The sequence below is a fragment of the Lissotriton vulgaris genome, chromosome 1_1, assembly GCF_964263255.1.
Source record: "Lissotriton vulgaris chromosome 1_1, aLisVul1.2, whole genome shotgun sequence".
NCBI lineage: Eukaryota > Metazoa > Chordata > Amphibia > Caudata > Salamandridae > Lissotriton > Lissotriton vulgaris.
This window is the reverse complement of record NC_141685.1, coordinates 1014723146-1014750945: the sequence shown is the minus strand read 5'-3', so window position 1 is coordinate 1014750945 and position 27800 is coordinate 1014723146. Positions and strand designations below refer to the sequence as shown.

General features: G+C 49.2%; 1 protein-coding gene across 1 annotated transcript in view; it reads left to right on the top strand.

Annotated features, from left to right (window-relative positions):
- Positions 1-27800, top strand: part of ATP13A1 (ATPase 13A1) — a 446812-nt gene that overhangs the window by 185062 nt on the left and 233950 nt on the right. The gene's annotated exons all lie outside the window — the stretch shown is intronic.

Here is a 27800-nt window from a genome sequence, read left to right as displayed (position 1 = left end):
GGCATTACTATTGCAGACTATCTGAGTTTTGCCTTCATTTAAGTGGTACCCAGAGATCCTACCATACTGTGAGGTTAAGATATTAATTTCATCTAAAACTGCCTTTGGAGAGCGTGTCTAGATGGCTAAGTCATCCGCATAACCCAAAATTTTAACATCTCCTATAGCATGCACAGTTGTATTACTTGATCATCCGAAATCTTCCTGATTAGAGGATCAATGTAAATGGCAAATGACAAGGGGGATCACGGGCAGCCTTGTCTGGTTCCTCGCAATATATTAATGACCCCAGACTGTGCCCCATCACAGATACTTGGGCAATTGGGTCTTTGTACATACTCTGTATGGCTTTAATAAATCCATAATCTACACCGTAAAACTTCAGAACAGCCCATAAAAAAGGCCAGGCGAACCTATCGAACGCTTTTTCCTCATCCAACAGAATTAGCGCCATAGGGTCTCCTGTAACCTTAGTATAATCAAATAGGGTAATTGTTCGACGTATATGATCAATGGTTTCGCGCCCGGGCACAAAACCATGTTGTTGGGGAGATAAGATTTTTTTTAATAACTGATGCCAGTCTGTTAGCAAAAATCTTAGAGTAGATTTTGATATCGCTATTGATCAAGGTGATGGGCCTATATGAACCTGGATCAGTCACTACCTTTCCTTTTTTCAAAAACGTAACTATCTTAGCCATCCGCCACGATTCTGGGGGAGTATCACCACTCTGAACTACTCTAAACATCTCAAACATCATTGGTGCAAGCTGAGTTTGTAAGATCTTATAAAATTCCCCTGGCAGAAAATCTGGACCTACCGCGTTCCCTGTTGGAAGAGAATCAATGGCATGAGATAGTTCCTCCAGATTAATCGGAGCATCTAACATATCTTGATCCTCAGGTGGCAATAGAGCTAGTTCTAATCCATTAAGATACCCTTGAATTTCGGCCTGTATCTCACAGCTAGCTCTTATATCCTCTAGGTAGAGTTTCTGAAAACATTTCTGAAAGGCCACAAGAATTGCTGCTTTGTCGGAGACTAAGCCAACCTCCGGATCTTTTATACTAGCAATCCGTGAAAATGCCACTTTTTCCTTGGTCCGTACCGCTAACATATGGCCCACCCTTTCGTTGCTCTCATAAACTTTGGATCGCCAAGCTAAATATTTCCCTGCAGATTTGGCTAAAGAAATTTCTGTTATGGCAGATTTCGCAATTAAAATCCTAGTTTGAATAATTTTGGCCTCCCCACCCTTCGACAATACCTTAACAAGGTTAGTTTCTGCATCCCCCAACACTTTATACAGCTCCAAGATCTTCTCCTTTTCTTTTTTCTGAGTTTCCCACCCGTATCGCATGGTCTCGCCCCTGATCCCGGCTTTAAGGGTGTCCCAAATGTTTTGTATGCCTGTAATACCCATATTCTCTTTTTAAAATCTCGTTATCCGCCATACACGCTATGTATGAATTATCCCTTAGCAGACCCCTATTGAAGATCCGGCTAGTCTTTTGCTTCTTGACTTGAATGTTATCTTCTAATACAAGTGGATTATGATCAGACATTACTCTGGGAAACTTAGTTATTTTAGCACCCTGTGTCAAACTTGGCGAAATATAAAAATAATCTGATCTAGTATGAATTCTGTGTGGTGCATAAAAATAAGTAAACCCTGGATCATTACTCATAGCTTGTGCCCAGATATCAACAAGGCCATGCAACTCCTTCAATTGAACCAGCGATTTAAAAACTTTCGGTTTCCGCCCTTGATACCCTCATTCTGGATGGTTAGCTAGCCCACAATCCAGATTAATATTAAAATGACCACATAATATAATCGGGGATGGCCAACCCACCAACTCTAACCTTAACCAATTATAAAGTTCGGGATTATCCAGAACTGGGCCATAGATGGAACAAAGCGTCAACATGTTATTATCGATGGAACTTTGTATAACAGCCCACCTGCTGTACTTATCGGCAGAAGAACAAGCTATATTGGCCAACCCCGACGTACAAATATGGCAATGCCTTTTGTCTTAACTTCTTGCTTTGTCCAAGAAATGAATTGAAACCCTTCAAATTCCAAAAGTTTATTATGACTGGCTTCAATATGTGTTTCTTGGAGGCAGATGATGTCTGCCTTCAAGATTCGAACATCTTCTCTGACACTGCGCCTTTTGACTGGATCGTTCAGCCCACAGATATTGATGGAGGCTACCCTAATACACCCCATTTTTTATGACAAAAAATTCTACAAATACAAACACAGCCCCGTCCCCTGTAGTAGATACACCGCCCTCAACCCCTCCCATCCCCCCACCCCACCCCCTTCCATAAGGCAAAAAAGGTCCTCAGACCCTTGCGATGCCTCCCGTGTCACTGAGTGGGCCCCCTGTCACTCCCCAACCCCAAGAGAAAAAACAAAAAAGACCTAGTAGAAGAAAAGAAAAAAGAACAGAAAAGCGTCCAGCTCCGTTACTATTAGCAAACTACTCCATAAAGAAAAATTCCCATTCTTCAAGCCATGCACCTCGTTATATCTATGCCAGCGAGGCCCTTGACTGTGAGCAACGGCGGTCCCTCAACCAGCCGTCAGTTCCTTTAAGTAACTTTCTGCCTGGATTTCAGAGGTAAATACACAAACCCTCCCTTGATGTATGACCTTCAAGCGTGCTGGATTCATCAAATATTCTTCACATCCGCTCTTCTGGAAGGGGCTAATAAGCTGCCTTAACCACCATCTTCTCTCCACTGTTACGTGGCAGAAATCTGGCCTTACAAAAAAAGTCTGTCTCTCAGCTGATTTCTTCGCATCTGGCCTTGCCTTCTCGAATAGTGCCTGCCTCAACAAAAAATTCCCCCAAAAAATTAAAATTGCACGAGGCTTAGAATCGGGGCGGGTTTGTTTTTTGCCATCATGGGGAATCTGTGTACCCGCTGGATCTCTGTTTCCCAGTTCCAGTGCGATAATTCTGGAAAAGCTGATTTGAACATTTTCAGTACAAACCCCCGTACATCGTCTCCCTCGACTTTTTCTTCAATGCCAAGTAAGCGTAAATTATTCTGCTGCTGTCTATTTTCTGAATCTTCTAGCTTCCACATAATATCTACAAGTCTAGCATCGTTCACCGTTGTCTTAGACTCTGTATTTTCCAGACTAGCCTCCAAACCAACTACCCGTTCCTCAAGAGAAGTGGTTCTGGCTATGACTTCTGAGCAAGCTTTAGTTGTTTTGCGGATAGCTCCTTGAATCTTCTTAGTTGCCAATTGCGCTCTTTTATGCTCTTGCCAGGCCTCTACTTGCATGGCTTTGAGAGTAGCATATACCAAACTCATTGAGGGGGACATGTTCGGACTTACTGCCAGAAGCTCTTTGGTCATCTTCCTGAAAACCCTGACTGGGGCCACCGGCTACTGCTAGATTGGTTGAGGCATAATCCCATTGAAGATGGTCACTGGCTTCTGAATGCAGACTTCCTCGCCGTGAACCATCCAAGCCTTTCTTCCTAGATCTGCTAGGTCGGTGAGAAACCCTTCTCGGGGTGTCTCCAGTTGTTGGAGGGCTTTCACTATCATCTCCAGTCACTTCCTCAGTGTTTTCAGGATCACTAGTAGTATTGGGATCAGACTCCTCTGCTAATGAAAAACAATTCTCCCCATCTGGAGTGCCCGGCGTCGCAACCCCAAATTCCTGCAGATCTCCAGCAATGTCTTTTAGAGAGCCGATGTCCACAGCATCTGTCTCTATCTCTGGTGTTTCCTTATTAGAAATTCCCTCAGCCCCCATTACTACAGGACTAGAAGCCGGACTAGGAGCCGGTTGCAGGTCAGCATGCACACAAATCCCCAGGGTCTCTCCTATGCTAACAGCTTCCAGAGAAACAGTCTTGGTAATTGCCGCAACTTTGTTACAAATCTTGTTGCCTGTTTGATTAGCCGGGGGAAAGATAATATTGTTGCATGTAGCAGATACATTATCTAGCTGTGGTTTTTGTTGCTTGCCACTTGGCTTACTTAGCTTACTGGGGAACATTCCTGGGACAGTCCTCCCTCTTCCAGCGCCGTCAGACTGCTGCAGAACATTCCTCGGTAAGCTGCTTTTACTTCCAGCCTTTTCATCTCTCTCCTGCAGGGGGGAGCATGTTGCGTCAAAAACCTTTGTCACGGGCATTTTCTTTAGCGTAGCGACCGCCGCTGCTGACAACGCTTTGGACCCAAGCCCAGACTCCTTAGGCACAGGATTTCTCCGCGGGGGGATGCTGGTGTTCCCACACTCGTCCTCACCCAGCCGGGCTCTCACTGTAAACCATGCCCGCCAAGCCTGCCGAGTCCACCGATGCACCCTGCTTCTCAAAACAAATAAGCAGCGTTTTGCTTCTCGCAGCCACAGCTTGTGATAATAGTCAAGCGACGAAGTCATCCGGCTCGGGTTTCCTTTACCCCCTCCGTTCTCCGGTCATTACTCGTGCGGCATTCAGCAAGCCGCTCTTCTCCCAAAATCACACAACTGCAACACGAAGCAGCGATCGGGGAGTGACACCCGCTCAGCTCACACAGCCACCATCTTGCCTCTCGTTCCGAGACACCTTTACTTTCAATGGAATGTTAGTCCGTTTTAGATGAAACAATGGTAAGAAAATAACATCCTCAATTATACTCATTAGGAACAGTAAGAAGAAATCAAATGGATACAAAGCCAGCATATGAGACTGATGCGCTAAATAAGTGTGCCCAATATGAATTATGGCACAGAGGTGAAGAATGGTTGATGGTAATTGTTCTATATGACAAATGTTACTTGTTATGAATTGGTTTCCATTTTTAGCAAAAATTAATTACAATGGTTTAATATTATTTACCTACACATATAATGGAAATAATTTAAAATATTTCTCCATCCGTCTGTAGGTGGTTGCATAAATGGGAGGGTTGCATTAGCAAAAGAGCTTAAAGCTTAAAGCCAGCTCTGAGCTTAGACTGGTTTTGTAAATGTGAAACTTTGTTTCTGGCAAGGGAATTGTGTGGTTGGTCAACTTCACGTGTAACACTTCAACCACTTCAGGACCAGTAGGTTTCTTTTGTCCAACCTTCAATTCAACCAATGGTAGCTGTGACTCTGAGCAACAAGGCTTACACACAGGAGCAAGTGTAAAGCATTTAAATAGCGTCAAAATAATTGAAGAAAGAATCAACAGGACACTAATGAAATACAACTCCAATTTATTAAAATAATCTGCAGTTTTAGGCATCACAATGAAATAGATCCACTGGATGGTTCCAGTGATATAGAATTTACAAGGTATAGTTAATCAAAGCTTTTCACTCAACCGCGAACCAGCATTGGCAAAGTCCATAAATTGGACACTTGGAAACTTTTTCACTAAAATGTTGAGCAAGTTCTATTGCAGACACTTTAGAGGACCAACTGCAGTAGGGAGCCTGTCAGCGGTGCCAGCAAGGTCCTCAGAAACCGTTACCTCAGCAGGTGAAGCAGTCCTCAGTCCGTTCCAGGCACTTTATCCTCTTTGCAGTGGATTCCATTGGAAGTGGTCCTGATGCAGGGGATGAAGGATGCTGAAGATGCTGGTATGTGATGTGGTTCTTCCTGCGACAAGTACTCTTCTACAAAGGGGGAGAGACAGTCCTGGTCACAGGGTCGATATCCCACAAAGTCCTCTTGTGAGGGTAGATGTGCAATTTCCCACTGGGCTACTGTCTGCCTAGCATTGTGGTTACAGCCAGATCCTTCTCTGGGCGACCAAGCTGCACTCTGAAGACTCTCCTTGATTAATCGAACACTGGTGCAGATTTGTGCTTTGGGTACTGGTCTCTGGTGCTACACAGCGGCGGATGGCGGCGGCTTGAATATTTGGGGCTACCATCTTGTTCCAGCAGGTGTCTCATCTGTGACCATGTGCTGTGAATGATGCTAGGCGAGCTGACCCTTGGAGTGTCGCAGTCCCTCGTCTTAGCTAGCCAACTGGGTCAGCAGGTGCAGATCACGCCAGTGCAGCCTGTTTGCCTGGTCCATGGTGCAGCGGGCAGTCCTTCTTCCAGTCCAGTCGAGCTCTGAGTTATGGGTGCCAAGGGTGCCCTATTTATGCTCGCAAAATACCCTCAGGGTAGGATGAGATTGGTAGCCAATGTGGCACCAGGTTCCCTCCCTCCTGATGACCACTTCTTGGCATGTGGCTAATCCAAGATGCAGCATTCTCCCCCCTCCCAACATGGCAGAATCGAAATTTGGTTAGCATAGTAACGGTAAGTTTCAATTCTATTAAGGACACGGAGGCGAGGATTATGCTTTTCTTTCTCTGCTTTATTCACTGTACAATTTTTCCAGCAGCCAGAAAAGCAATGTAAAAGATTTTATCCCATTAACATAGGGCAAAACTCATTTAAACCAAGAAAAATGAACAAGTCCGCATCCAGATCACAAATCCCTTGAGTCCACAGGGCATAACACCATATTAGTCCCTTCATAGTGTCCATAGCATATAGAAGGTTCCTTAATTTTAGGAGTCCTTTCTCTTTCTTTGCGCGAGTATGCCACATTGTCACTGGTCCTGTTTGGAACCGTTGTTCTCTGAAACAGAAATAGACAACGTAAGATTCTCCAAGGAAAAAATCATCTGGGAAAAACTCAAACATATCCTTGGCTAAGGAGAAACCTAGAAATTCCACAAGACCAAAGATAGCATGCATCAGGAGCTAAAAAACTGGTTACTTGCGCCTACACAGGTGGGTAGGCAAAGGAACGTGCACCGGGAGGGATAATCCTCGCCTGCGTGTCCTTAATAGATTTGAAACTTACTGTTACTATGGTAGGTATACTTCGATTCTATGTCAGGAGGCTCCGATTATGCTAGTTCAAATCTTACTTACCACCAACTGGTAAACCTACACGACTGGTTTGAAATAAAACCGCTTAAAGGTGGAATCCGAGGACCAATCCGTGGCACTTATTAAGTCCTCCAAACGGGCTCCCAGGGAAAAAGCCTTATAAGCCATTGCACCCCTGGCTGAATGAGCTCCACACTGCTTTCTGTGAATATGCCCCTCTTACATGACCCATCGCACCCACGTGGCTATGGTGGGGGAGAAGACTGCCTTGTTTGGTTTCCTTAAGGCATTAATGAGTTGGCTCTCGCCCGGAGGGCGAAATTCTAGTCATATCTTCGTACGCCTTGAGGCAATGCACTACACACAACTTGGGGACATCCGAAAAAGCTTTGTACAAGATGGTTCTCGGAGAAGACTTGGTATGACGCCCCACCGTAAACGTAACCCCCTGAAGGGAAAAAACTCTTGCCAAAATGTCCAGTGCCCGCACGTCGAGACGCTGCGACAGGAAATTAGGCATAAGAGCATGGCCAATTTGGCCGAAAGTTCTTTAATGGAAAGGTACTTATTGGGCTGCCAAGAAAGGAAGAGATTCAAAACCAGATTGACGTCCCACAGGACCGAATAGCACAGCTCCGGTGATAAAGACAGCTGAATACCGTTTAGGAGACGATAGACAAGGGAATGCTCCCTAACTGGAGCCCCGTTGACTGGGCAATGAGCCGCTGAAATTGCAGAACACACCACGTTAATGGAACGATACGCCAGGCCATCCGTCGCCAATTCCACCAGAAAGTTTAGAATTGGAACGACGCCTGCGACCATGGGATCCAAATCCCGTTGAAGACACCAACGCATCCACTTTGTCCAGGTGGAACGATAGGGCTTTGCGGTACTGCTAGGCCAGGCTTTTGATAAGAGGGTCTCAGCCGGTCCCGAAAGCCCTGGGAGCGACCAACGTCGCCTGAAAGCCGCCATGCCATGAGGTGGAGAGAACCCTGGGCGATGATGTGATGCTGCTCTTTGTCCGGATTCGGAAGGAGATGAGGAAATAGGGGGAGTAGGATTGGAAAATCCCAGGAAAGTTCCAGAAGAACTGGAAACCAAACTTGGTACCTCCCAAAATGGTGTCACAACCACCACCACCTCCGCTTTCTGTCGACAGATCTGTGCAGCTGCCCGCACGATCACAGAACGAAGAGAAAGCATAGCTTTGCTCCTGACCCCACTCCTGGAGGAAGGCATCTGTGGCCTCTGCAAGGGGATCCGGTGTCCAGCTGAAACAACGTAGTAGCTGGTGATCCAGGCGGGACGTAAAAAAGTCCATCAAGAACGCCCCCCAAAGGTTTTTTAACCACTGGAAGACCTGAACATCCAGCTTCCACTGGCTGCAGTCCCTCAGGTTCCTGGAGTGCCAATCCACCAGCTGGCTGGACTGACCCGGCAGACACTCTGCTGTTAGGGGTATGTGATGAGTCAGGCAGTAGTCCCAAAAGTCCTTTGCAATATTCGCCAGGGCTCGGGAATGAGGACCTCCCAGGTGGTTGATGTAACGGACCGCAGAGATGTTGTCCATCTTTAACAGGACACACGAACGAGCCATGTCTCTGATCAAACATTGAACTGCAAACGACCCTGCTGGGAGCTCCAAGCAATTCATGTGTAACACCTGTTTGTCTAATGACCAAGCGCCGCCGGTGGAGAATTCTCCGCAGCGGGCGCCCCACCCCGACCTGCTGGTGTCTGATTCTAGAACTAGGTCCGGGACTGACCCGAAGATCGCCGGGCCATTCCAGGCTTCCATGTGGGTAAGCCACCAAGACATTTCCTCTTTGACTTCCACTGAGAGGGGAACCATCTGATCGTATGAAAGATCCTTCCTGAGATGTCTTGAGGCGTTGTAGGGCACAATAGTGCAGGGGCCCAGGGAAGATTGCCTGGAATAACGAGGAAAGATAGCCTACCACTCGGGCAATCTGACTGAGAGAGGTATGAGTTTTCGAGATGGTCTGCCTCAGCTTGTGCCGAATCGTGGCCATCTTTCGAGATGGCATGCTTAAGGAAGAGCGGATCAAATCCACAACAAACCCCAGGAACACTATACCCTGGGCAGGCTTGAGGACTGACTTGTCTCAGTTGATGACAAAACCCAACCCTTGCAAGAGGGAAACAGTCTGCTGTAACTGAAGAGTCAACTTCCTGGGGCATTGTGCCATGAGTAAGATGTCATCCAAGTAAACAATCATCCTTATGCCTTGGCTTCGAAGGAACTCCACAGCTGGGTGGAGCACCTTAACGAAGCACCAAGGTGCCGATGAAAGCCCGAATGGAAGGGTGGTAAACTTGTAAATCTGGTGTTTCCATTGAAACTGCAAGAACCACCGGTGTGGGAGATGGATGGGGACCACTAGATCGGCATCTATGAGGTTCAGCTGCACCATCCAATCACCTGGGAGAAGGACGTCTCGGAGGAGGTGGATCCCCTCCATCTTGAAGTGTCAGTAAATCAACCACCCATTGAATTTTTTTAGGTTGATTACCGGGTGTCGACCTCTGTGAGAAAGGCCATCTTTTCTTGCCTTGGTATGCCCCCCATTTTTTTCTGAACTGCTGATGTGTTTTGACTGTGTGTGCCCTGGGTCCCTGCTAATCTGGTACCCAGGGCCTGTGTTCCTTCCCTAAAAAGAAAAGCTATGCTGAAACAAAATACCCAATTGGCATCTCTGGCCACCTGTCAGCCACTAGTAAATGGTACCCTAGGTACCCAGGGCATGGTGACCAGAGAAGACCCCTGAGGGCTGCAGCACGTATTGTGCCACCCTCAGGGGCCCTGTACCCTGGCACCCACACACTGCCTTTGCAGGCTGAGTGCCTAAGTGCAGAACTAAAACAAGAGTCGACATGGCACACATCCCTGTGTGCCATGCCCACAGACCCCACTGCCCTGGCATAGCCCCTCCTCTAGCTGGGTGCCCTATGCCAGAGGTGAGGGTACAGGTGCATGAATCCTGTGCCCCTACAGTACCCAGGGCCATTCCTGGGCACTGTAAGTGCAGTGATGCCATTTAAGAGTATATGGTGCTGGGAGGTTGTCATTACGAACTCCACAGCACCATAATGGATACACTGAAGACTGACAAGTTTGGTACCAAACTTCTCAGCACATTAAACCTGCACTGATGCCAGTGTGGGATTTAATGTGAGATGCACGAGAGGGCATCTTAGAAATGCCCTCCAAAACCCAAACCTACAATCCACGTCTGGGCTGAGTGGCTGCAGAGGCTGCCACACTGCAGATATGTTGCTGGACCCCTGGGTGGAGAGCCCCCGCTCTCCTGTGCCTGCAAATATGCACATCCTGGGCGAGGTGCTATGTCTCCTCCCCCAGGTTGGACAGGGGTAAGCTTCAAAGGCATACCGCCTCTGAGAGCTTCTCCAGACCATTTGCTGTACCCAGCAACTAGCCCCCCACCCGTTCTACCCCCACTCTGGCGGGAAGACTGGCGGGAAAAACTACATCAGGAAGGAGGGTGTGCCAACCTATGCCAACTCCACCCCTTAGGTGGAGGAGGCGAGATGAAGCACGACCCCGGGCTAAGGCCATCTTGTAGATGGGGAGCCCTGCCCAATCCCAGCTAGGCTCCTGCCCCCCTGCCACAGGAGAGGAGCAGGCTAGGGAATGTCCTCACCCCAGGACAGGGACCCATTGGTCCCTGCCCTTGCCCTACCTGTAACGCCCCTAAATTTAGTTTTTAGGGGCTCCCTGAACCTTCCTTCCTCAGATCCCGATATCAAAAAGAAGAAAGAAGATCAAGAAGAAGACCCGCCGCACAGCTGCTAACAGGACAGCAACAACTGAATTGGCCCCAGCCCAACCGGCCTGTTGATCCTGGAACCTGCTCCTGCCTAATCCTGGCGACCTCCGCAGGCAGCAACCTTGGAACACCCAGAGGACCTGCCTGCCTTGACCCTCTCGAAGATGGGACTCCCATCAGCAGATGCTCTGCTGCAACAACCCACCTGGTGCCCACCAGGAAGCTCCGGACCAGCCCTGTCTGCACCAGCCGAGCCCGGGCCTGGCCAATCCGACCAAAACCACAAGTACGTCCCCCCGGTGACTGGGACCCGAAGTCCAGTGCCCAAAGACCCTCCTCGACGAACCAGCCGACGCCTGCAGACTCAGAACAAGGGGCCCCCATACCGCGACCAGCTGAGGGTAAGCTTTTCCGACACCCCGGCGCCCTACAGCCCCCTGTGCCTCCCTTTGGGGTACCTACCTGTGCTCTAAGATCCCATCTTACCTCTCGAAGTGCTGGTCGCCCCTGGAGAGTCTCCGTCCCCGAGCCTGCAGTCTTTGTTCCCTTTTCAAGATCCTCATTGGATAACATTGAGCGCCCGACGGCTCAAAAGCACCCTGCACCCAGCCGCCCGAGTGCCGCTGGCTGTGACCTCTTTGTCCTATCCTACTTCCCCCCCCTTGCCCTGAGCAAGGGACCAGGATCCCATCTCCCAGAGCCGCGTGGCCTGCTAGCCAGTAGCCACCCCTTTCCCTCATTTAATATCATTGGGCCTACCTACTTCTGCACCGGGCCGCCCCTTTGCTGCTGGGACGGATCTAACTGTACTTACCCGACCCTGGGGGACCCCTGAGTCTATGCCCAGAACCTTACCTTCAACAACCAAGTACTCACCTGGAAACCGATAATTCACTTACCTGCCATTGGATAACATTGGCTCATTTTGACTCGAAAATTTTCTAAGTGTGAAGTTTTTAAAACTGAATATATTCCTATAAAATCAGCCAAATTCCGAAGTACTCACCTGGGTTCAGGGGAGAAGCCAGTACTGTACCTTTCAGCCCAGTACTGAACCGCAAAAGTAATCCCGAACGGGGTTACTAGTAATCTGTATTTTCTCCATAGGAACCCATTGTCTGCTTTTCTATGAAATTTCTTCTGTCTACTTTTGAAAACTGCAAATATTCTTTAATAATCATACGAAATACTGAAACGCAATTACCTACCTGTTTTGAGTTAAGACCCCAGAGCTGGCCCTAGGAGACCAGTGCTGGGTTACAAAAGTAACTCGATCGTACTTTACCTGCAACCTGAATTTCCTCCCATTGAATAACATTGTGAGATTTACATTGAAAAGTCTAAGTGTGAACTTTTAAAACGGCTTTATATTCATGAAAATTCACTAAAGTAACTAAAACGTTTTTGCTAATCTGGTTTCATCTTAGACCCCAGGACTGAATCGAAGACCTAGTTCTGGAACTCCCAAAGAAATCTATAAAGTAATCAACTGTACTTCTATGTAGAAAAACCATTGAGCTCAATGCTAAAGAGTGTTTCAGGGCTGTGTTGCTTACTATCAATACGGTAATCATTGTGTGCACAACCTTTATTGCCCCTTAGCAAAATATTTACATGAGTACTCATAACCAGAAAAGTATATTTTTATAACTGTTGGTTCTAAAAATAAAACAACTATATCTGTGGATATAAAAACAATTGGCCTGGAGTTCAGTCCTTGAGTGTGTGAAACCTTTTGCTGACTGAGTGTGTACAACAAATGCTTTACACTGTCCTCTGGTACTGCCTTACTGCTCGACCAAGCTACCACTTTGGAGAGTAAGGTCAGTACTGACTTTAACCTATGTTATACCTCTGGGGTTGGTGGACTCTATACACACTGTACTTCATTCTAGTCCAGTATATATATAGCCACTTTCTCACAACCTCCATCTGCTTTATCCACCAAAAAGAGGTTGCTTTGGAATCTGTTGGGATGCAGAGCTGAGCGACAAATGGCCCATTTGCGGAGCAATTCGGATACCTCCTCGTCGACCAGCTGTGCATCAGCACCAGAAAAAGAGATTGGACCTCGGAAAACCTTCTTGGCTGGGAATATTGTAAAATTCGATACGAAACCCCCGGGTGATTTGCAGAACCCAAGTGTCCTTTGTAATGGCTGTATATTTCAAAAAGGGGGAGAAAGGACACTATTTACCACTCAGGGTGGTGGAAGGTCCAGTAGCAGCTTGTGTCAGTATCTAGTATTGGTGATACAAAAGGAGTTGCTGAACTGTTCCTATGGAGAGATAGGGAAAATTTGGGGAAGAATTACCTGGCGTGACCAAGGGTGTTCGAATGATACCCTGGGGCATCCATTATGTTGGATGTAGTTGCCTCACACACCCAGAAGGGTGTCATGCTTCATCATAGGCGGTTGCTCCTCGTCGGGGAGGCGGTGCAACCCCCGACGGGCTCACCTCAAAGAGGGGCTCTTTGGCGGAGATCTTTTTATCCAACAGCCTTATGGTGAGGTGGGGGTGTGTGGGCAGAATGGTGTATTGTTGTGGTGGGATGATTAAAATGTAGCAAGGGGTACCGGAATTCACTTTATTCTGGGGGTCCCCTGGCTGCAATTAAAAGGTGGGGCTAGCTCGCTAGGTGTCAACCAGTTAGGTCGAGTGACCCTAGAGGAGGCTAGAAGTGAACGTGGTCGACATGTTTCTCGCAAAGGGTTAATCACCCGCGATTCTTCAGGACCTTAAAGTGAAAATAACAACATCATGCTAGTGTCATGTGTGTGGTATATGTTACCTCTGTGGATTCTCCTATGCCTATACATAGAGAAAAGATAAGGAAACAATGGTTAGTATATGTAGTACACTAGTTCAAGTCACATCATTGCCAGGGCATGTGAAAATTCTGGCATGCTGGTGGTACTGTGGATAATTGAGCACAACCACTACATGCCTTGTGTATTGAGCGTGGAATGTGCAGAGTGGAGAGCACACGCAATAACTGATTCTGTGAGGGGGACTGTGATGGGTGAGGGTGATGGCTAAAAACAATGGTTTAAAAAGCAGCAGTCTTAGCTTGATAGCCTACCCATAGTGTGTCAAATAATGAGCAGGTCTAATGTAAAGACACCAATTAAAACAATACTGTTGCTGGATGCAGAATCAAAACCACACTGTGACCTGTTATACGTTTAAGAAACAAAGCATACAGTTCCCAACTCACCTACTGGTCATACACTAATGGCCACATGAGGGATCGGCGGGACAGTACATCAGGGATGAGCCCATAGAGTGTGGCTAGAGTAGGAGCATATAAAGCGCGCCTCTTAGTTATTAGAAGTAGGCAAAGTAAAGTAATGCTCATGGAACGGGGGTCTAAACACCCTCCTCCCGCTTTGCGTTGTCGCACTCACCTCCAATCTCCTGTGTCCGCGTGTGGAGACCACCCATTACCGCCGAGCTCGAGTAGATGTGTGAGCTCGGTGGCCGGGGTTATTTAAACAACACAGGCAGACCGGCGTGCGGGGACGCGTCGCCGCCCACTGCGTCAGGTCACGTGTAAGGGGCCGATAATGTGGCGGCCATCTTAAGATGGTATGTAAGTGCGTGATCGCTATTGTCTTGGGTTAGTAGTGGCCGGTTTTACTCGGCGGGGCCTCAATTGGCAGGATCTTTAAGAGCAATTAGGGAGTTCCGTGTTTGCAAGGCATAGTGCCTCTCAAGTATCTATGCGCATATCAAAAGGTGACGCCCGGCCAGATTAGTGTTTATATTACGGCGGCCATGATGTGAGGGGCTCAATGCCTAGCTTGTTTATGCAGAAAAACTCGAGTGACTATATAGCGGTCCTGTATTCAGTTAGACCATAGTGTACCTAAGGTGGGAGATCGATGTCAGCGAGTGGGTCAAGGTCAGCTGGGGTAGTGGCAATGACAAGGGTGAGAGTGACAGTGGGTTGGATAGGCTTGCGATGTGGACTATTGTCAGATGTAAGAGCACGAGTATATGGGAGGCCACGGTGCAGATGAAGAGACTAGAGAAGTTTTTTACAGTGAGTGCCAGGGAATGTCTTCGTTGAGACCCTGTTTATCAGAAGACAATCGATGCACCCATCTCTGTTCCTTGCGGAAGAGGGCTTTTTTCGGGCAGTTAGGGCTGGATTCTAATACTACCCACTTCATAGAATCTTCATCATGGTTGTAGTCCACATAATGTTTACACATTTTTGTGTGGGTCTTCTTGCAGCGAAAATTGCTGCGGTGTTCAATGATGCGGGTCTTAACGGGACGAGTTGTCATCCCTATGTACTGTAAGCCACACGGGCACGTGAGCATATATATACAGTGTGCTGTGTTGCAATTAGTGTGATGTCTGAGATCCCATTTGAAGGTCTCGGAGAGTTGTATGGTCTTCAGTGTCATGGTATATCTGCAGACCCCACACATGCCACAAGGGTAATGGCCCGTCACGGGGGGTAAATGCCACAAGGTTTGTTGAGTCTCTTTCCTCGTACTCTTTGGTCTGGTGCTAATTAGGATATCCTTCAGATTTTGTGATCTCTTGAAGGCGAACCTCGGTTCTTCCAAGACCATGTCCCCTGTGTTGAGAATGCCCCAGTGATGTTTGATCATATTCCTGATTTTATTGGACAATGGGGTGAATGTGGTCACACAGGTGATCGGTTGATTCTCAACCGGGATTCTTTCCTGCCGTTCAAGAAGGGCTTCTCGGTTGTTATTCCTGGCCCGTTTTCTAGCTTTAAAGACATCGCTTTTGGGATAGCCCCTATCAAGTAGGTTCCTAGAGAGGATTGCGGATTCCTTCTTGTAGTCAGACACAGCATTACAATTGCGCCTTATTCGTAAGAATTGGCCAAAGGGCAGGTTAGTGCGTAAGGCCCTCGGATGGTGACTCTTGTAGTGTAGTAGGCTGTTACGGTCTGTGGGTTTACGGTACATGGTAGTGCTTATGGATCCTGCTTCTAGTCTAATAGTTAGATCAAGGAAGGCGATCTCATAAGGTGAGGAGGCCATGGTGAAATGTAAGTGAGGGTTCAGTGTGTTGACCCATTCCAGAAAACCTTCGTGTGAAGTCGGAGGGCCTCTCCACAGGATTAGGATGTCATCAATGAAGCGTTTCCACATTTTGATGTTGTCCCGGAAAGGATTTGACTCATGATGTATGTGATCCCTCAAATTTAGCCATATACAGATAGGCCACCGAAGGGGCAAAGGTACTGCCCATAGAGGTACCTTGGGTCTGGTGGTAGAACTTGCCTCTGTATTCGAAATAGTTTTCCGTCAAGGCTAGAGTAGCGCATTCCATGATGAAGGTCAGAGGAGTGTTAGAGTTCCAAGACTCTAAGCCCAGTCTTTCCTCAATTACCTCTAGAGTTGCCCTCTGGGGGATGTTCGTGTAAAGGGCTTCAACATCTAGGGTAATCAAAAGGTCAATCTCTCCTATGTCCTGGATAGTATCCAGTATACGTAGTACATCCGTGGTATCTTGAATGTATGAGGGAATGCTTTTCACAAGGGGTTGAAGGAAATGGTCACAAAATTGTGAGAGGGGCTCCAGTACGGAGTCTATCCCTGAGACTATTGGTCTCCCTGGTACTGGCCTGGTGGCTTTATGGATTTTGGGCAGAATATAAAAATATGGTACCCTGGGGTCCTTTTTTATTAGAAAATCTGCCTCCTTTCTGGTGATCCATTGATCACACTCAGCGCTAGTGACCAGGCTTGTGATCGTGGTCTGTAGGCGTGTGGTTGGGTCATTAGCGATGGGTGTATAGTACCTCTGGTCGCTGAGTTGTCTGGTACATTCCAACTCATAATCCACAGTATTCATTAGAACTGTGGCTCCCCCTTTGTCTGCCTGTTTGATAGTGATTAGGGGGTCATCCGCTAGTGATTTTAGTACAGCCAACTCATTCTTAGAGATGTTGGAGTGTGGTATTTGCCGGTTGAGTTTATTGATGTCTTTCAGTACTGCTTGTTCAAACGTCAACACTTCATTGGGGACCATTCCGTTGTGAGGTGTAAAGGTTGATAGATTGTGAAGTCCGGAATCTTCCCTAGGTTCACTGGGCTTCCCTTCAAAGAAGGTTTTCAACCTTATTTTCCTGAAAAATGATTTGAGTTCCCTAGTTTGTTGGAATGGATCGATCTTGGGTGTGGGAACAAATCCCAAACCCTTCAGCAGGACTTCTTCCTCTCTTTGTGTGAGGAGACGGTCAGATAAGTTAACCACCAGGCTTACTGTGGTCCTGATCGGCTCGTGCTCCTCGTGTCCATCCCTTGGGGGCGTGCATCCTCCCATTGGACTCTCTTCTCTGGTACGTTCCCTCTTTTTCGCCCTCGCCCTCTGCCCCAGCCTCTGCCTAAAAAAGGAGGGTGTGTAGGGTTTTGGGGGGGATAAAATGGAGGATATTGTGGGGCAAAAGGGGGTTGAAAGTGGGGGAATTGTGGGTATTGCCAAAACGGTGGACCCGTAGGTTGCCCCTGGTTTGGGTAATTGGAGAAGTTGTGTTGTCCCCGTCCCCTTCCTCTTTTTGCCCTTGGGGGCATCTGTGCAGGATTGTTATTCCCGCTGCTATCAGAGCCACTATTCGAGCCCCTTCTTGATGAAGTCGTGCTAGAGTCTGAATTGTAACTAGTGCCCGGAGGGACGTAGTCATCCCTTAAATAGGGATAGACTTTCTCTTTTGAGAATTTTTTGATGTCCTTTTGCAGTTTGGCTACCTTCTGGTTCATGAGGTACTCTTTATGTTCCGCCATTTCTTTATTAATCTCGGCCAATTTTGTTTTGAAACCCGGGTTTTGTACCGCCGTCTTCAGGGCAGCCTCTGCTGCTTGTATTCTGACTAGAAGTGCGTCTGCTAATCGTTTGGCTGTGTTAACTATGAGAATGAGGAGGTCGTGGGTACACTTCCATGATACCTGTGACCATTCAACTTTAAATTGTCCGTCCTCCCAGAATATTCTGGGGAAGTTTTTGACGATCAATCCATTAGGTGCAATTTTAGCTTTGAAATATTGAGCCATCATTGTCCCGTGGATTGTTACCCTTATCCATTCCCGTTTAAGGTCTGACAGGGATTGCCACTCAGTGGTATTACTCCCCGTTGCTGGTTCGATGTCAATGCCAAAAAGAGAAGGTGTCCTCATAATTGCTGCTGCATCCTCCTCACCAAAACTCAGTCCTTGACCCTCCATGGTGGTGAGGTCAAGTGGGACTGGTCCCGGTGGGGTGGAGTCCTTCACAGAAGGTGGAGAAGAAAAGTGGGGGGGAGGGTTTTATTTTAGAAGTACACCCAAGAGAGAGAGAGAAAAAAGGTTCCAACGCCGTGTTGGGCTATGGACCAAGATAGAGCCACCACAATAGTGTGGCAATTGCAAAAACAACAAGTGATGGACCGAATGTGGATCAATGTCACACATTCCCCCAGTCAAAAGATCTGGGCCCAAATCCATCGTTTTTTTGCACTCCACACCACCCTGGGTTAGATAAAGGCGATATGCAAATCAGCTCTGACCCTGTTGCCCCATGGGAACAGTCCAGTCCGAACTACAAAAGCCATGTCCTTCCCAGAACGGAATCAAGCATCCGAGGACCGGACCGGTTTCGAGGTAACACCTCTCATCAGCCCGGCTAGCTTGACTCCAAGTGGTGTGGAGTGCCTGGGACCCACGTCTGGGCAACCCCAGCGCACTTAGGGCGGCAATTGCAAAAACAACAAGTGATGGACCGAATGTGGATCAATGTCACACATTCCCCCAGTCAAAAGATCTGGGCCCAAATCCATCGTTCACCTGTTGTGTTTGCATATTCCGCCCTAAGTGCGCTGGGGATGCCCAGACGTGGGTCCCAGGCACTCCACACCACTGGAGTCAAGCTAGCCGGGCTGATGAGAGGTGTTACCTCGAAACCGGTCCGGTCCTCGGATGCTTGATTCCGTTCTGGGAAGGACATGGCTTTTGTAGTTCGGACTGGACTGTTCCCATGGGGCACAGGGCCAGAGCTGATTTGCATATCGCCATTGTCTAACCCAGGGTGGTGTGGAGTGCAAAATAACGATGGATTTGGGCCCAGATCTTTGGACTGGGTTGAGTGTGTGACATTGATCCACATTCGGTCCATCACCTGTTGTGTTTGCATATTCCGCCCTAAGTGCGCTGGGGATGCCCAGACGTGGGTCCCAGGCACTCCACACCACTGGAGTCAAGCTAGGCGGGCTGATGAGAGGTGTTACCTCGAAACCGGTCCGATCCTCGGATGCTTGATTCCGTTCTGGGAAGGACATGGCTTTTGTAGTTCGGACTGGACTGTTCCCATGGGGCACAGGGTCAGAGCTGATTTGCATATCGCCATTGTCTAACCCAGGGTGGTGAGGAGTGCAAAATAACGATGGATTTGGGCCCAGATCTTTGGACTGGGTTGAGTGTGTGACATTGATCCACATTCGGTCCATCACCTGTTGTGTTTGCATATTCCGCCCTAAGTGCACTGGGGATGCCCAGACGTGGGTCCCAGGCACTCCACACCACTGGAGTCAAGCTAGCCGGGCTGATGAGAGGTGTTACCTCGAAACCGGTCCGGTCCTCGGATGCTTGATTCCGTTCTGGGAAGGACATGGCTTTTGTAGTTCGGACTGGACTGTTCCCATGGGGCACAGGGTCAGAGCTGATTTGCATATCGCCATTGTTTAACCCAGGGTGGTGTGGAGTGCAAAATAACGATGGATTTGGGCCCAGATCTTTGGACTGGGTTGAGTGTGTGACATTGATCCACATTCGGTCCATCACCTGTTGTGTTTGCATATTCCACCACAATAGTGTGGGCTCGATTTTTGGGGGATTTGAACAGACTAACCCACCAGGAGGGAACTCCCACGGTTGGCACCGTGCACGAGTATATTTCAAAAAGGGGGAGAAAGGACACTATTTACCACTCAGGGTGGTGGAAGGTCCAGTAGCAGCTTGTGTCCGTATCTAGTATTGGTGATACAAAAGGAGTTGCTGAACTGTTCCTATGGAGAGATAGGGAAAATTTGGGGAAGAATTACCTGGCGTGACCAAGGGTGTTCGAATGATACCCTGGGGCATCCATTATGTTGGATGTAGTTGCCTCACACACCCAGAAGGGTGTCATGCTTCATCATAGGCGGTTGCTCCTCGTCGGGGAGGCGGTGCAACCCCGACGGGCTCACCTCAAAGAGGGGCTCTTTGGCGGAGATCTTTTTATCCAACAGCCTTATGGTGAGGTGGGGGTGTGTGGGCAGAATGGTGTATTGTTGTGGTGGGATGATTAAAATGTAGCAAGGGGTACCGGAATTCACTTTATTCTGGGGGTCCCCTGGCTGCAATTAAAAGGTGGGGCTAGCTCGCTAGGTGTCAACCAGTTAGGTCGAGTGACCCTAGAGGAGGCTAGAAGTGAACGTGGTCGACATGTTTCTCGCAAAGGGTTAATCACCCGCGATTCTTCAGGACCTTAAAAAAGTGAAAATAACAACATCATGCTAGTGTCATGTGTGTGGTATATGTTACCTCTGTGGATTCTCCTATGCCTATACATAGAGAAAAGATAAGGAAACAATGGTTAGTATATGTAGTACACTAGTTCAAGTCACATCATTGCCAGGGCATGTGAAAATTCTGGCATGCTGGTGGTACTGTGGATAATTTAGCACAACCACTACATGCCTTGTGTATTGAGCGTGCAATGTGCAGAGTGGAGAGCACACGCAATAACTGATTCTGTGAGGGGGACTGTGATGGGTGAGGGTGATGGCTAAAAACAATGGTTTAAAAAGCAGCAGTCTTAGCGTGATAGCCTACCCATAGTGTGTCAAATAATGAGCAGGTCTAATGTAAAGACACCAATTAAAACAATACTGTTGCTGGATGCAGAATCAAAACCACACTGTGACCTGTTATACGTTTAAGAAACAAAGCATACAGTTCCCTACTCACCTACTGGTCATACACTAATGGCCACATGAGGGATCGGCGGGACAGTACATCAGGGATGAGCCCATAGTGTGGCTAGAGTAGGAGCATATAAAGCGCGCCTCTTAGTTATTAGAAGTAGGCAAAGTAAAGTAATGCTCATGGAACGGGGGTCTAAACACCCTCCTCCCACTTTGCGTTGTCGCACTCACCTCCAATCTCTTGTGTCCGCGTGTGGAGACCTACCCATTACCGCCGAGCTCGAGTAGATGTGTGAGCTCGGCGGCCGGGGTTATTTAAACAACACAGGCAGACCGGCGTGCGGGGACGCGTCGCCGCCCACTGCGTCAGGTCACGTGTAAGGGGCCGATAATGTGGCGGCCATCTTAAGATGGTATGTAAGTGCGTGATCGCTATTGTCTTGGGTTAGTAGTGGCCGGTTTTACTCGGCGGGGCCTCAATTGGCAGGATCTTTAAGAGCAATTAGGGAGTTCCGTGTTTGCAAGGCATAGTGCCTCTCAAGTATCTATGCGCATATCAAAAGGTGACTCCCGGCCAGATTTGTGTTTATATTACGGCGGCCATGATGTGAGGGGCTCAAAGCCTAGCTTGTTTATGCAGAAAAACTCGAGTGACTATATAGCGGTCCTGTATTCAGTAGGACCATAGTGTACCTAAGGTGGGAGATCGATGTCAGCGAGTGGGTCAAGGTCAGCAGGGGTAGTGGCAATGACAAGGGTGAGAGTGACAGTGGGTTGGATAGGCTTGCGATGTGGACTATTGTAAGATGTAAGAGCACGAGTATATGGGAGGCCACGGTGCAGATGAAGAAACTTTGATTCTGCATCCAGCAACAGTATTGTTTTAATTGGTGTCTTTACATTAGACCTGCTCATTATTTGACACACTATGGGTAGGCTATCACGCTAAGACTGCTGCTTTTTAAACCATTGTTTTTAGCCATCACCCTCACCCATCACAGTCCCCCTCACAGAATCAGTTATTGCGTGTGCTCTCCACTCTGCACATTGCACGCTCAATACACAAGGCACGTAGTGGTTGTGCTCAATTATCCACAGTACCACCACCATGCCAGAATTTTCACATGCCCTGGCAATGATGTGACTTGAACTAGTGTACTACATATACTAACCATTGTTTCCTTATCTTTTCTCTATGTATAGGCATAGGAGAATCCACAGAGGTAACCTATACCACACACATGACACTAGCATGATGTTGTTATTTTCACTTTTTTAAGGTCCTGAAGAATCGCGGGTGATTAACCCTTTGCGAGAAACATGTCGACCACGTTCACTTCTAGCCTCCTCTAGGGTCACTCGACCTAACTGGTTGACACCTAGCGAGCTAGCCCCACCTTTTAATTGCAGCCAGGGGACCCCCAGAATAAAGTGAATTCCGGTACCCCTTGCTACATTTTAATCATCCCACCACAACAATACACCATTCTGCCCACACACCCCCACCTCACCATAAGGCTGTTGGATAAAAATCTCCGCCAAAGAGCCCCTCTTTGAGGTGAGCCCGTCGGGGGTTGCACCGCCTCCCCGACGAGGAGCAACCGCCTATGATGAAGCATGACACCCCTTTGTAATGGCTGCCCAGGCCCCTTGGAAGGCCGCTAGCCGGCCCCCAATTCGAACCTGAGTGGCTGTTATGACACTTACCGTTCGCAGCAGGTCCACCTGCGTTGTTCTTAAAGCCACCACGGCCTCGGAATCGTTGCCCACTGGTGGGGTAGAAGTTTGTGTAATTTGCAGGTGGAGTTGTACTGCCCTCGCCTGGAGCCTTGACCCCCTACTGGGATGCTGCTGTTCGCCATAGCCGGTCGCACAGCCCCTGCCACGACCGGCCCCTTGGGAAAAACGGGGCTGAAAGACCCTCTTGATGTTGGACTGGGCCTTGTCCAGGAAGGTGAATGCTGTCCACAAATTTGCCCAATTCTTTAACAAAGGGGGCTCTGAAGAAGTACACTTGTGCTACTGCCACTGCCTCCGAGGAGGCCAAGTTGCCCAACTTGGGATCCAGTTTGATGAGAAGTGAACGCCGCCGTTGGGTCGAGTCCAAGCCTCCCTCCCTTTCCGGGAGCTGGAGCGACCGCTGCTCAACTTTGTAGCTTTTACAAAGAACTCCACTCTATTTTTGGGCAGCCCGACTCCGCTGGCACGTTTCCGGCCCCACGGACTCGGCTGGGGCTCTGGGCCTCGAATGCCGGCGGCTTCGGCGCTCGACCTCGTGACACCTCCGACGCCGAATGCATTTGTAACACCCCCGCCCCACTGACGCAGGTTGTGTCCCCAACCAACGTCAACCCCGGCCTCCCCCTCAACGTGGACACAGAGCCGGACTGACGTCGGGACCGATGCTGACCTGTATTTTTGTACACCTGTTCTCCCCTGGTGCTCCCTATTGCCCTGAGGGGCTACCAGAGGAGGGTGAGGAGGACTGGGAGGGGTCTGTGGACGCTCTGGCAGACCAGTTGGAAGAACCGGACTGGAGAGAGGAGTCTGGTGAGGCCAGTGGTCTGGACACTTCCCCAGACCTTGGCATGATTTCACCCCCTACCTCGGCGACGGAGGAGGGTGCGTCATACGCAGTGGTGTTGCATAGGGCGTCTGATGCTCTAAACCTCGAGCTTCCTATGGTGGCGGTCAGAACTAACCTCCTGACTGAGGTGCCTCAACCAGCAGCTGCCTCTTCGGAGCTCCTCTTGCCGTCCAATGAGGCCCTCGCGGACGTCCTTTTGGGCACTTGGTCCAAGCCCAACACGGGCTCCTGTGAATTGGATGATTGCCCAACTCCACCTTCCGGCCCTGGGAAACCCCATTTAACTCTCCCAACACCCCACCCCTAAGAGCTTGGTAGTCCAAGCTTCCACCACTTTCAAGGGCGCATTCCCTAACGCACCACCTGATAGAAAATCCAAAAAGCTGTATCATCTTGGGAAGATGTTTTCTTCCTCCAGCATTAGGACTGAAGTCGGTGAACATTGCATGTCTCTTGGGCTGCTACTCCCATTCTGTGTGGGACACTGACGCACAGGTGCTGCCTCAGTGCCTGGAGGAGACCTGTGCCGTGCTCTCCCGTGCAGTGGCCGAAGGGAGAGATGCAGCGAAGTTCGCCATACGGTGTGGGTTGGACACCACAGACTCGCAAGGCCGGACGATTTCAACGTCAGTAGCCCTATGACGCTACGCCTCGCTGAGGTCCACTGGCTTTCGGGGGATGTTTAAGCTACGCTCATGAACATGCCCTTTGATGGCAGCCGCTTGTTTGGTGATAAAGCAGACAACGCGCTAGAGCGTTTTAAGGACTCCAGGGCTACGGCCAGGTCCTTGGGCCTCGCTGCCACCTCTCACCATACGCAGTCTGCTTTTCGCCCCTTTTGTGGCTATGGAAGGGGTGCCTCGACACGTTCTGTCCATAGCCACAGGCCCGTGCAAGCTTTCCAATCTCTGTGGGGCCGGGGACATGGGACACAACGTCGTGGGGCTGAGGGCCAGCGCCCCCTCTGCAGCAGCCTCCTAGTCCGACCTTTTAGGGCCACCTTTTGCCAGTGGACAGCAGGATTCACCATCACTTCCCCCACTGGCTCACCATCACGTCGGACAGGTTGGTTTTGCAGATAGTCTGAAGGTGCTACTCCCTCCCATGTGAGACTACCCCTCCATCCATGCCACCTCAATGTCCTTGCATGTCGGTGGGTCACTTGGCCCTTTTCCAACAGGAAGGTACGGCTTTCTTGGCCAAGGGAGCCATCCAGAGAGTTCCTGGCCCAGAAGTAGGTTGTGGTTGTTGTTCCCACTACTTTCTGGTGCCCAAGAACAAGGGCCTGCGTCCTAACTTAGATCTCAGGAACCGGAAGGAGAAGTTCAAAATGTTGACACTGTCTCAGACCCTGTCTGCCCTCGACCCTGGAGAATGAATTGTAGCGTTCCCATCGGCCTTCCCATCAGCGTTACCTGCGGTTCATGGTAGATCATGAGCACTTTCAGTTTACCGTGCTCCCCTTTGGCCTTACCAGTGCCCCTCTGGTGTTCACGAAAGTGATGGTGGTGGTCGCAGCTCAACTGCGCAGATCAGGGATTCCAGTCTTCCCCTATCTCGACGGCTGGCTGTTGAAGACTGGCTTGCCCCAGGCTGTCTTCTCCCATCTCCAGACTACGGCAGACCTCCTGCACTTTCTGGGGTTCACCATCTACGTGCCAAAGTCACACCTGGTTCCCTCTCAGAAGCCCCTTTTCATCTGAGCGGTTCTGGACACAGCGCAGTTTCGGGCTTATCCTCCCGAGCAGCGAGTCCGGGATATTCGGGCTATGATTCCGATCTTTAGCCTCTATCCAGGGTTTTGTCAGAATGACCCCGTGGCTACTGGGCCTCATGCATCCTGATACTTAACTATGCCAGGTGGCATATGCAGGCTCTGCGGTGGGACCTGAAGTTCCAGTGGGAACAGCATCAGGGGAATCTTTCCGATTGCGTCCAGATCTCGGAGGGCACTGCTCATCAATTGCAGTGGTGGCTGTCGAATCAAGATTGGGTCAACTGCAGATCCCTCCCCCTTTCCCAACCGGATTTTAGAGTGCTGACAGATGAATCAATTCTAGGGTGGGGCGGCCACATGGGAGAGGTGGAGATCAGAGGCCTCTGGTCTCCAGCGTAGTCTGGGCTCCACATCAACCTTCTGGAGCTAAGGGCAATCCGTCTTGCACTGAAGGCATTCCTTCCCTATGTCAAAGGGAGAGTAGTGCAGGTGTTCATAGACCACACCACCGCCCTGTGGTAATGCAACAAACCGGGCTGGGTGGGGTTGTGGACCCCATGTCAGGAGGCACTTCATCTCTGGAAGTGGCTGGAACATCAGGGTATGTCCTTGGTGGTTCAACACCTGGCAGGTTCTCTGAATGCCAGGGCGGACAAACTCAGTCGCCGATGCATGGTGGATCACGAATGGCATCTTCATTCAGAGGTGGTGCAAGGTCTCTTTCAGCTGTGGGGAGAGCCTTGGTCAGATCTATTCTCCACCGAAGAGAACGTGCAATGTCAGGCGTTCTGCACGTTGGAATTTCTAAGGCTGCACTCACTAGGCGACGCTTCTTGTTACGAGTTGAGTTGCGGGCTTCTATACGTTTTTCTGTCTATACCACTTTTACCCAGAGTGCTGAAGAAGATCAAGCTCGACCGGGCCCAAGTCATTCTCGTGGCCCCAGACTGGCATGAAGCGTCTGGTATCCCAAGCTCTTGCACATGTGCATCGATCCTCCGACCAGACTGCCCCTTCGGGAGCATCTTCTGTTGCAGCAGCAGTGGACGGTCCTCTGTCCGAACCTGTCCAGCCTCTACCTCCTTGCGTGGAGATTTAGTGGTGACAGTTGACAGCTTTTGACCTTCCTCCTGAAGTCTGTGACATTATCTTGTCAGCCAGGCATCCCTCCACCAAAACGATATACGCCTGTAGATGGAACAAATTTGTGGCATGGTGCACAGCAAAGGCGTAGATCCCCTTTCTGCCCCCCTTTCAGAAGTTTTCCTCTTCATTCTTTCTTTGGCCCAGCAGGGCGCTCCTCTGGGCACTATTACTCACTTGTTTCCTCCAATTCCCATTGTAATGCCTCAGTGGGACTTGAAACTGGTTCTGACCTATCTTATGTGCACTCCCTTAGAGCCGCTCCATAACTTTCCCCTCAGACTTCTGACACTTAAAACTGCTTTTCTGGTTTTCATTACCTCTGCTCGCAGGGTGAGTGAGCTTCAGGCTTTCTTCCAAACCTCCTTTCCTGGCTGTTCATCCGGACAAGGTTGGCCTTGGTACTAGTCCTTCTTTCCTTCCCAAAGTGGTTACCTCTTTCCCGATAGGACAGACCATCACTTTTGCCCACCTTCTTCCCGCCCCCGCATCCTTCTAAAGAGGAAGAGAGGCTCCACCTTCTGGATCCAAAATGTGCGCTTTCCTTCTATCTGGATCGCACAAAACAATTCCGGCTAAACGACCAACTCTTTGTTGGCTATGTGGGCACCAAGAAGGGTCAGGCCGCGCAGAAGCAGGCCATCTCTCGATGGGTCGTTATTTGCATAAAAATCTGCTCTTCCTTAGCGAGAAAGGAACCTCCAGTGGGGTTGCGTGCCCATTCCACCAGAGCGACAGCAGCCATTACTGCTTTGGGACATGGAGTTCCCCTTCATGACATTTGCCAGGCAGCTATGTGGGCTTCATTGCACACATTTACCAAACAATACTGCGTGGACAGCCAAGTCCGGAGAGACGTTTTCTTTGGCCATTCAGTTCTCCAGGACTATCTGATGTGAACTTGGTTCGCAGACCCACCTCCGGGGTTGGTATTGCTGGGGTAACTATTCTAAGGTGAGGAATCCATAACTAATTGTCTTTTTCTGATGAAAAAATTACTTTCCTTTGGTAACGATATATCTGTAAGAGACAAAAGATTAGTTATGGATTCCTCACCGCCCCATCCATCCTCCCCGCCCCATCCATCCTCCCTGTTCTGCGAACTGATTTCTAGGGTAAGGGACTTACCTTTAGGGCCTTAGTTATGTGCACCAGTGTTCAGTGTCTTGCATGGCTCTGCGCTTCTGGCGTGGAATGTTGTGTAAAGAACTGACGTCAGCACGCGGGGCGGATTGTAAGTAGATACCGCAACGTCATTCCGGCAACCACGACGCGGAGTCGACCAACGCCACCTATCGACGCGCAGGGGTACTGCAGAAAAAAAATTCTCCAGATCCAGTCGGACGCCTGGAGTAATTCTAAGGTGAGGAATTCATAACTAATTAATGTCTCTTACAAATATATAGTTACCGAAGGTAAGTAACTTGTTCAAGTATTTACTCCCAGAACATGTGAAATACATTGTCTGGCCGTGATATATGCTGCACCCTGCCTTAGAGCTCAGTTGACCTGCCATAGAGACGACTTACACATATTGCAGAGGGAGGTTTGGCTTTTCCGTTGGACTAATTGGCAAAGTCGGGGATGCAGGTTAGAAACTGCTCTTCCAATCTGCAGTGGTGGACTGGGAGACTTGTTTTACCTGTGTCCTACCCCTGCGGCACTGCAATCCCTGGGGTGACTCTCTAACTTACGTGCCTTGGGGCCCATATACCAGGGACTTAAAGGTAAGTTAGCCTACGCCAATTGGGTATAGCCAATGTA